We start from the raw sequence: 11380 nt of genomic DNA on the forward strand, positions 1-11380 counted from the left end.
CTGCCCCGCGCGGGCGCGCGGCCCCGCCCTGGGAGTTCCAGGATCGATTGGGTTTGGCAAAAGCGCGGAGGCCAGGCCGGGGCTGGACAGCGCCGCGTCCGCTGCAGCACGGCACTGAGGGCCGCGTCCAGTCTTTCCTTAAGCACCGCCAGGGACGCCAGCACCTCCCTGAGCAGCCCATTCCAACGCCTAATCAACCTGTCTCTGAAAAACTAATGTCCAACCTAAACCTCCCCTGGCGCAGCTTGAGGCCATTTCCTCTCATCCTGTCGCTGGTTGCCACGGAGAAAAGACCGACCCGCACCTGGCTGTAACCTCCTTTTAGGGAGTTGTAGAAAGCTATAAGATCCCCCTGGGATCTCCTTTTCTCCAGGCTAAACACCCGCAGCAACCTCAGCTGCTCCTGGTGCTCCGGACCCTTCACCAGCTCTGTTGCCCTGATCTGGACACACTCCAGCCCCGCAATGTCCTTCTTGAATTGAGGGGCCAGAGCTGGACACAGCAGTGATGTTGTGACTGCACCACTGAGTACCAAAGGACAGTCACTGCTCTGGTCCTGCTGGTCACACTGTTCCTGATACAATCCAGGATGCCATTGGCCTCCTTGCCCACCTGGGCACACGCTGGCTCAAATGGTGGGATGGCAGTGGGCCTGGTCCCATGAGCGCTTTGGTCCCTCATTTCCCCAAAGTGCCCCTAAAGCCCAACCGCATCACTGGAATCCTCTGCCAGCCACAAAGAGCTGCATTCGTGCTGCAGCCCCTCGGGAGGGGTCAGCTCCGTGTCCCCCATCCCGCAGCACTTCTCATGACTGCAGCTTTGCCCTGTGCTCTCTGGGGATGTTGGAGCACTCGGTACTGTCCAGGGCTGTCAGGGAGTTGTGCAGCCTGAAGGACTAATGGGCTTTAATCAGAATTCCCAGTTCTCTTGAGTGAGATGCACAAGACCTGTCTTAGCCAACGCATAACCATAGGTAAGGGTCAGAGGAAAAAAGGCATTTTCCTTTCAAATGCTTTCTCCTTCCTCATGCATTATCACAGAAGCCACAGATACAAGGACATTTGGAAACTTCGATCTGCCTTGATTTTTCATCAAGAACTGTAGCAATGGGACAAGGAGTAATGGGTACGAATTGAAAGAGGAACAATTTAGGGTAGACATTAAGAAGAAATTTTTCACTGTGAGGGTGAAACACTGGAACAGGTTTCCCAGGGAGGTTGTGGCTGCCCCAACCCTGTCAGTGTTCAAAGCCAGGTTGGTTGGGGCTCTGAGCAACCTGGTCTAGTGGAAGGTGTCCCTGCCCATGGCAGGGCAGGTTGGAACTAGATGATCTTTAAGGTCCATTCCAACCCCTTAACATTCTATGATTGCATGATTTTTACAAAATAAAAAAAAGATTACTAAACTGAAAGCAATGTGTAACAGAGTTAGCCTGTCTGAAACTGGGACATTTCCCACTTCATCCCCCTGTGGGAATTAAAAGCAAGTTCCAGGACACAACCAAGATGGGCTTGTGAACCTGTTGGCATCTGCCACGCTGCAATTTCCCACCAGTGTCTGCCTCCTGCTTCACCTGCTGGGGCTCAGCATTTGCATGAACCTCATTCATCCATGGCTTAAGCCCTTGGAAGCCTTTCTATTGTTTCCAAAAGGGTTTGGATCAGACCATAACTGTATTGCACAGGAATTTTCTAAGCAATGCCCCAGCTAACAAAGCCAGAAATGTGGCCAGATTGCTAAAGGATTGTATTACAAAATCCATGGACATTGACGAAGTGCATGTTTTAATCACATGCTGAAAGGCATAACTCTGACCTAGTAAGTCTCCCCACGCCAAAAAATAGAAGTCAGGTTTTAAAATGTGAAAACATTTGAATATGGCTGAATCACAGTAATTCAGACTTGCCTGAATCATTTTACTGCTCAACTAAGTATAAAGCTGCTGAATGCAAATAACAATATTTGATTTGAAATGAAAAGCAATGTAAATCAAGCACATCAGAGTACTTGATAATTCCCAGTAATCCATATGAAAATATTAATTTATGTGAGGTGTTATGTCAAGAAATAAACAACTTAAAGCAATACTTATGGAAATGGAATTCCCTGACCTCCCAAAGCCCTTTCAACTTCATTTAATATTCTCATCTGTAAAGAGGATCTTAAATCTATTTTTGCAGTACAGGCTTCAGGATCAGAGGCAATGCTGTAGTACATATTTATATTGCTTTAAGGACATGTGGATTAAATGGAACCCATTAAGTGGATTTTCAGGTTTAAATACATGCATTTACTGGCATATTTTACAGATATTATTTGGGCACAGATATCTGCAAATTACTTTGTGCACGAACACTTCCAGGTTGCAAACATTCCAGAAATCCGAGTGTTAATAAGGTGTATCAGATCAAATGAGTACATGTTTTACACAAGTTTTTCAGAAAACTTCTTTCTGTTAGGACTCCTACTTTTGATTTCAGTTCAGTTTTAAAAAATAAATCTAAACTTGATTATCAGGCACATGGGATGCAGGATGATGACATCTACTGGATATGTTTCATTTTGCAATTTGTGCTACCTAGTTTCAAATGTGGAATAATAAACCAAATTCAGCGTTGTTACACAAGCGAACCTCTCCTGAATTCACTTCAAAGACACAAGTGCAGGAAAATTTGGCAAAACATTTTGAGAGTTAAATGCAGTCTCAACTTCTTTGTATATTTGGGGGTGAAATACTGTTCCCAGTACATTTATATTAATTCACGCACACAAAAACAATTCCTTGGTTGAGGAATTCTTCAATTTCTCATTCATAACTACCATACAAATTAAGAAGAAAGCTGCTTTATTTGTCTGTATATGTGAATTGCTAAGGGGAAATAGTCCTGGCTCCAGATGAAGGTTGTTCCCCCTAGTATCACCGGGACCGGGGGTACCTGCCCTGACTTGGTGTCAGGCATGAGGCCCACACCCACGACATGGCAGCACAAAAGAACAAGCCCTGGGGAGCTGTTTCATAATAAATTAGAACTTAAAATTCAAAAATATTTTCAGAATAACTTAATACACTTCCTGTATGAGGCTGAGTCAGACAGATGCAGATCAGTCTATTTCAATAACAAGTCACTGGAATTCTTTGACCTTCTTTACCATATGTGGCAGAAGGCTGGATTTTACTCTGTCATGTAAAAATTATTTTTGGGGCATTTTTGATAGGTCAGAATTCCTATGATTTTTTTCAAAAGCTGTTAACATTTTTCCGTCTGAGATTTTTAGAACAAGAGGAACTGCATAAATACAGATTATCAGCTGCATATGTCACATGCCTTGAATTAACTGGACATAAAAGAATCTTTATTATCTTCAGGAATGGTAGAACAGCCTATTTTCTATATCAGTGTGCTGAGACCATGCTTAGGGGCTGTGCCCATATATTATGGCCAAATCTAAACCCATCTTTTAGCTAAACTTTAGATTTCTTAAAACTCCCCCATTTGCTTAAATGCTCTCCTTATCCCTTCGAGCCAAAGGTTTTATTGGATTAGTGCAACAGCTCACATCAGATAGTGAAAAATCACATGGTCTTGCAAAAATCACATTTTCATAATTAAAAAAGAATAAAAATGCAGGGAAGGTTTTAAGAGGATTGGCGCTTTTTTTCTAACTACAAGATCCTGAAAAGCTAAATACACATGATACCTTTGCCTTGAAATACCCTGTGTAAATTTAGCCTGATTTAGTAACTGTAATTTTTGTAAGAATGAAAACAGTTGGCTCCTAAGGAAAACAGTGCAAACATGCATGTCAAAACTGTGTTTTAGTTTACAGTGTGTGTAGCAATCCATTAACTATTCCCAAATTCCATTTCTCCTTCCCAGAGACCTTTTGTGGTGAATTCCCTGATATCATACTGGATTCCTCATGTAAGAATAAAGCCCTGTACAATGTATCTTTCATTTTGTTGTAATAGTTTTTCATTACCATCACTAAGAATGTCTGTATTTTGGACTGAAACAAAACCCAGAGACTCATGAAAGGAACATAATGTGGATTTTCTTCTCCTAGGATGATATTCTTGCATTAAATAGACTGATCTGCATTTTTTAAAAGCCAAATATCAATGTTTTATTAATGTAGGCTTTGGTGGATTCAGCAGGCAGCTGTGCCTTGGTGGAGCAGCTCTTTGTCTCTGACAGAGAACAGCCATGCCCTCAGCTCTGCCCGGCTGCAGCAGCGTCCTGGCACTGTCGACGTGAGCACTGGGACAGCAAAGTGCCAGCTCAGGCATAAAGAGGCACAGGCTCTCCTGCATCTCGTGTTCGGTGTAGACAGACTTGCATGTGTGGCACTGCCAATGCAGTAATGGCAAAACATTTAAAGATTAACATATTGCTGTAACATATTAAAGTCCAATGGAAATGATTTACACTCATGTGAGTATTTTTAATATTATTATTGGAGACACCAATAGTCTTTACCCAAGAATAGTCTATATCTGTGTCTTCTTCTGAAGAGAAAAAAGCAAATCAAGGTAGCATGTGAAAAGCTAAGCTAAAACCTGTAAATATAGTTATTGACTTAGGGACCTTTTGAATATATTAATAATTTCCCTGCAAAAATTAACATGGTTAGGAGTAGTTATTAAGTTTAGGTTTTATTCCTTCTCTACAGCTAAATGCCATGGGCTTAGATAGCATTTCTTAAAAGATGCTAAGAAGAAAGAAATTTACTTATAGTTAATATTTAGCTAACCAAATTGTAATAACTTGTTTGTGTGAAGGATTGATTTTAATTTCTCATCTGTGTGATGTGACAATGTCTGTAACATATGAGCACTGCATCAGGCTCTGGGGTCTGCAACACAAGAATGACATGGACCTGTTGGAGTGAGTCCAGAGGAGGCCACCAAGATGATCCAAGGCATGGAGTACCTCTCCTACGAGGAAAGCTTGAGGGAGTTGGTTTTGTTCAGTCTGGAAAAAAGAAGGCTTTGGGGTGACCTGACTGTGGCCTTGCAATACCTGAAAGGAACTACAGAAAAGATGGAGAGGGACTTTTTGAAAGGGCATCCAGTGACAGGACAAAGGGGAGTGGCTTCAATCTGAAAGAAGGTGGGTTTAGATAAGGTAATAGGAAGAAATTCTCTACTTTGAGGGTGGTGAGGCACTGGCACAGGTTGCCCAGAGAAATTGTGGATGCCCCATCCCTGGAAGTGTTCAAGGCCAGGTTGGTTGGGGCTCTGAGCAACCTGGCCTAGTGAAAGGTATTCCTGTCTGCAGCAGGGAAATTGGAACTCGGGTGAGCTTTAAGGTCCCTTCCAACTCAGGCCATTCTGTGATTCCATGATTCTATGACTCTATTCCCCTTAGTGGAGCATGGTGTTATTATGTATGTTATTTGAAGAGAGTGCTCATTTGGAAAGCTCGAAGTGCCCAAAGATTTTTCTGCCTTGACAAAGCAAGGCGGGTGCTGGAGAGTCAAAGTACATGGACAAGTCTTGGGTCATTGCTGACAGGAGAAAAGAATAACCTACAAGTGCATTATCTGCAAGCCAATGTGAAGAACCTCTTAATTCTGTAATTTTCTCATAGTCCTAGAATAACAAATTTTTCATTCTCATTAAAGTAAATGATTGCTAAGAAATGTGTTAGACCTTGCTGGTTATGGCTTTACAATTTTTTACTGAACAAAACTGCACAGACAAAGAGCCTTTGGCTTTTACCTTCTGTGAAAATAAAAAGGGGCTAAGAGAACAAATTGTATTAACTGTTGCTCGTTGGCACATTTGTCTCATTTCCTAACTCTGACCAGCATACTTAGCAAGGAGACAAGAAAGAGAGAGACAAGGAATATGTCTCAGGACTGCAGCCCCCTTCCCGCATCTGTCCTGCTCTGGAAGGGATGTACTGGTGGACATTGCTCAGGGCTTTGCTCAGCTCCTGCCCGAGGCACCATGCTCAGGGCAGCACTCCCCTCTGGCTTCCTCGGCTCCACGTCCCCTCTCTGCTGGGGCTCTGGGAGATGCACCACTTAAGATCGTTCCTCCCAGATCCCTCCTGATCCGTGTTGTCGTTGTTCTTTTGTTTTCCAAGCACTAAATGGAGAAATGTCTGTCTTTCCTAAGTTTACACACACACATTGCAGCTCCTGCTGCAGAGATTTGCCTTCCTTCCGAGAGCTGCTGACTCCCTATTCCAGGCCTGATTTGAAGGCATAACTAAGCAAGCAAAAAACAAAAGAATAAATGAAGATCCTTTTTATTTTTTTCATTATTGTAATGTATTCCTTTGTCTTCTGCCATGGTTTTTGAGTGTTTGAGTGCATCTTGCTTGAGACAGGCAGTATTATGTGCTTGCCTGTTGGGTATCATCCCCTTTCTTAGTGGTTTTCCCAGCCCCCTAATCCTGTTATTAATCCATAGACAGCATGCTTTCCTACAAATTGCATGCTCAGTAAAAACAAGTCTAGAATGTTAAAGTAGTAAAATATATTAAAAGTATATCAGACTAGATGCTAGAAATTTGTCCTAGGAATTAATATTCATTATAATTCTAATATTTCTGTATTTTAATATTAATTTCTGTTCTGTAGCTGTTCTTGGCTATTACTTCTTATAGAAGTTCAGTATCTATTTGTTCAAAGAAAAATGTGTCTGCTAAAACTGACAGGAAGCTGGAACACCCAGACAGCTGGTGCAGCTCATTTTTTCAATTGTCAGACAGCAGCTCAGAAATGGTGTGCCTGAGAGGGAGAAACGGAAATGATTGGGATATTTTGTGTGGAGCACATGGAAAAGCACATGCTGCCATCATAGCAGTTTCTCTGACCTCAGCCATGCTTTGTGTTAGGCAGCTGTACATGTAAGAAATAAAATGCAGATCTAGTGTTAATTTTAAAATTCATTAATGAAAATTTTTCCTTTGAAATGACAAATTAAATAACAGCTGCACATATAGAACCTTGCACTATATGTCGGTTTTTGTAATTAAGGAAATTAATTATGCATTACACTCAACATTTTTTCCCCTTACAAGGTGATGCGTGGCTGCATGTGGGGAGATTGTACCACTGAAAGGCAAGATCTGACTATTCCCATTCAATATGTGCTCAGTTATTTAGTAACATCTGGAATGCAGTTACAGAACTCCTGAGTTACAAAGTAAAGTAACAGAGGGCAAGGCAAGTTCCTTTCGCTTGGGGTTCGACATTCATTTTACCATTTGTGCTACTTGTTTTGTGAAAGACAGAAGTGGACAGGATCTGTTTTTTACTGGAAACTAGCCATACCACAGCAGAAAATGTGGTCTTGCTGAAAAATCCTGCCTTGTAGAGGAAATGTCATCTGGAAATGACACCAGTCTCCCTGTCACCCCCGAGCTGAGCCTTGCCTGCCAGAGCTTGCCTCTGCCTTGATGTTCATGCTGCAAAGTCTTGCTGAACTCCACTGTCAGTACAAAGACTTGGCAGAAAAAATCATAGCGGAAAACCTCAACTTTCCAAAGTCGCATACAGGACAACGCTGTCCCTAGTTCCCCTGTCCTCTGCCTACACAGTCCCAAACAGGAGCTGTTTGCTGATCCGTGGGCTACTAAATTTAGCTGGTTCCTGATAGCTGAAAACAGCTCACAGACTGGATTGTACTGCTGGTCACCAGCACCTGTAGCCAGATAACACCAGCTAGCTGATATAAAACTAGGTGAAAACAATCGACTGTGTCAGCTGCTCTCTATTGTAGCATTAAAATAATAGTAATAGTAATATTATTATTATTATTATTATTATTATTATATAATGGAAAGAATGTTTTTTATACTTTTGTCTGAAATTATACACTTCTCAGGATGATTTCAGTCTTCAGAAGAGTTGATCTGGGAGATATGTGTTCACAGAAAACATGAGAGACACAAAAGTAGAGAGAATACAGAGTTATACAGGAAAGTAGATCTGCCATGGCAGAAGATGTGATCTTCCTGAAAGATCCTCCCTAGCTGAGGAGGATATCAAGGTGATATCAAACTCTGGCATTGGCATTAATTACAGCCACATCAAATATTTGTGTTGGAACCTGATACCATATGAACTTTGTTCAGACTCACCTTCCACTGCAAGGTTGGTGTTTAGTAACTGTTAATGAAAACTGTAATTCCAGTTTTGAGAAACACTAGTTTCCTATAAAAGCCTCTGAAACCTGTGGTTTAAATGTAAAAGCAGCATAATAATCCAGACTTTTGGCCAAATGTCTCTTTTAGGCTCTGAGTAAATGAAACTCAGGATATTTGCAGGTATGAAGACAAAAGCAAAAAACTCATGCAAATCTTTATGAACCAAGAAAGATGAGTTTTGCACAGCTTGAAAGATAAATTCTTCTGTTATAGGGGAACTTTCCAAAACAAAATTTAACTTCAAACTCTTTGCTTGGTTGATTTTGTTAACAGCTGGGAAAACCCATGGTACAGACACTTGAGAGTGCACTTCCAGCTGTCTTCGTGATGCTTGGTGGCCTGGCCAGAAGATGGCAAGCGTGTTTTGTGGGAGAAGAGAACTGTGCCAGGCAGACACAGTTCTGGTGGTATAAGAATCAAACAATTCACAGTCAAGACTAGAAATGTTAACATTATTTACATGATCCTTGTAATGCTTGAACTGTGAGATAATAAAAGAGACAAAACCTGTGATAATTTACAGCTGCATATGCACAGGGGGAGTGAGGAAGTGCTTGGGGAGGCAAATACCTCCGACCCCACTGACATGGGATGTGCTCCCGAGGGATGCAGCAGGTGCCAGTCTTGCACCTCTGCTACCCCCCATTTAGTGTGTCTCTGTACAAGCAGTTTTGAAGCAGCCATGGAAGAATCCCACACAGGTTACAAATAGTACCCAGCATCTCCTCCCAGCTCTGGGCTTTCTGACCCAGCATCTGCCCTCGCAACAGACAGGAGATGTCTTTTCTTGCCTTATGAAATGACAGTGAACTACAATCCTCAGTTAATTATTTGCTTTGTTCGGCTGTTTCTTTCTTCTATACCTTTGGCATGGGGAATGGCAAGGACAGGCATGCAGTGAATTTAGATACTGCTTTACAGCCTGGCACTTCTCTCTTTCAGTTATCAAAGACTGGCAATTCCTGAATCCTTTCCAGAATGGCAAGCAGTCCTTTACCTCCTTAGAAGTAGAATAATTCTGTCTAGTGTTCCAGCCACTGGTAACTGGATAAAGCTCTTTGTTTATCAACTCATTTTTGAGTTGGCTGGAAGTGCAAATTGGAGAAAGCAAAGTACGTGCCTCCCATTAGGGGCTGAACATTCAGTTTCTACAAAGCTCCTATTCATTGACCTGGCATTTCCCAGTGTGGAAATAGGGAAGACTAAATTGAAGGGATACATTTACCACTTAGGGCAAAATGTCATGATGCTCATAATGCCCCTGAACTTAGGGGAGATCATGTCACAGTTTTGGACCAGGACTGCAAGAAGTGTGACTTTCTAGACCAAGGAGCTTTAGTGTAGCTGTAAGATACTCTGCTCTAGTAGAGGGCCGAATTGCTGACACTAATTTTCATTTGTAGCCTTTAGCTAATCTATCAGATATCCAGGGCACAGGTCACTGGTTCCCCTAGGGGTCAGGACAGAGGCCTTGAACTTAATTACACTTTGTAATATGAACTGTCATAGGGAGCAAAGGACTGGGTTGTGAAGAGATAGGGCAATGTTACATAGACATTTGTCAAAAGTTTTAGGGCCAGATGTGTTGTATTGCTGTGGTCCAGCTGATGCAAAGGCAAAAAATGTTTCCCACTGCTACAGTCTGTTTTAGGGGTGCTATTGGGGGCCTCAGACAACATTTTAGTCCACAGAAGTGGCTGGACATGATGGCTCAGACAGGTGGGGTTTGAGTATTGATAATACTTGAATTGGATTCCTTAGACCGGGTCATGAGGGGCTGAATTCACTTATGAACCAGAGAGAAAATGAATCCTCTGTAAAATGTTCTATTTTCTGTCATTGCACAGGATGGGTTCAAACACTAATGCTGTCCAAGCAGTCCAGTCACTTTGGACACAGATGGACTCAATGATCCTACCTTTACAATTCTATGATTCTATGACTTTGCTTGCAGTGGACCTAAGGAGTGGAAAAGAATTTTTGGGAAAGAAGGCTGATGCAAACAAAATAGAACATACCACAAAGAGGAGAAGGCTTTTCCCCCATGCATTTCCATTATGGTTGACTTTTGTTAAGCTGATTTCCATATGCACATTCTGAGCAGCTAGGAATGTCATGAACAAGGAATGAAACAGAAATTTTAGATGTTTCAGTAATCAAAAGTGGAAATCATTTGGAAATGATACAGGAAAGATAGATTTCTTCTCCTTATTTGAAAATACTGTAGCTTTGCCAGAAATTTCAAATATTCCTGCCAAGGATGATGTTATATATGAAGTTGAGGAAGAAGGAGTTACCCCCTCATCTCCATTATTTCATTTCAGATAAGATGTATTTCTTCTAGATAAGATGTATTTCTTCTAGTTAAAAGCATTGCAGCCTTAAAACCAAAACATATCCATACGCCAGTTGATTTTTTGAGGACAAAATGTCCAGTGGTGATCACATCCTCTGCATCACTTTTGAGGGCAGAAAAAAAGTGGATGGCATAATATGCACCAAAAGATTATTCAATTAGGTATTACAGAAAGCTTTCCATCTCGAAAGGCAGTTCAGCACAATGCTGAGCTTCCTAGTGAGCTGTGGAAATTCTACTATTGATGGGTTTTATAACAGGAGGGCAGAGAAGTAGCTATGAAGATTTATTTTAATGCCTCCTATCAGTGTATTGATTTACAGAACATTCATAATTAACATCTATATAGTAAATGTTGGAATGTTTCTACTGTCTGCATTGTGCCACGGTGATGTGCTCTGTTCTATTCTATTCTATTTAGCTTCACAGCATCACTTTAAGGTGCACTGAACTTTAAAAGGCATCCTGCTGGGAAGAAAAAATTTGGAAGGAAAAAATTCTTCTCTTCTACTGGCTGGGCAGTTCCTCTGTCCAGCTCAGTGTTTCCACACAAGCCAAATTCCATGACTGCTTTTGAAGAAATGTTCCTGGAATTGAACTCGTAGTTTTCTGTTGCGGTGACCCAGCTCACTGCGGGGCTGGGGCAGCATGATGCCAATCAATCCCAGCCCATCCTCTGGATCGAGTTTCCCGAAGAGGCAGACTCAGAGGGTGGGGCGAGGGGCGGCTCAGAAGCCTAAACTGCACCCCCTGGGCGGTGCCCGGGTACAAGCTGCCTCCCCCGGTTCGGGAAAATTCTCGGTTACTCCGTTGTTCACTGGTTCTCTGTTATAACTCCCGCCTCTCAGTTTCCCCCCGTGGT

At 42.0% G+C, this 11380-nt stretch overlaps 1 protein-coding gene across 1 annotated transcript in view; it reads right to left on the minus strand.

The window, feature by feature from the left end:
• RNF139 (ring finger protein 139) overlaps nucleotides 1-11380 on the minus strand; it is a 22660-nt gene that overhangs the window by 8382 nt on the left and 2898 nt on the right. The gene's annotated exons all lie outside the window — the stretch shown is intronic.

This window comes from Corvus brachyrhynchos, unplaced genomic scaffold, assembly GCF_000691975.1.
Source record: "Corvus brachyrhynchos isolate BGI_N302 unplaced genomic scaffold, ASM69197v1 scaffold28, whole genome shotgun sequence".
Classification (NCBI taxonomy): domain Eukaryota; kingdom Metazoa; phylum Chordata; class Aves; order Passeriformes; family Corvidae; genus Corvus; species Corvus brachyrhynchos.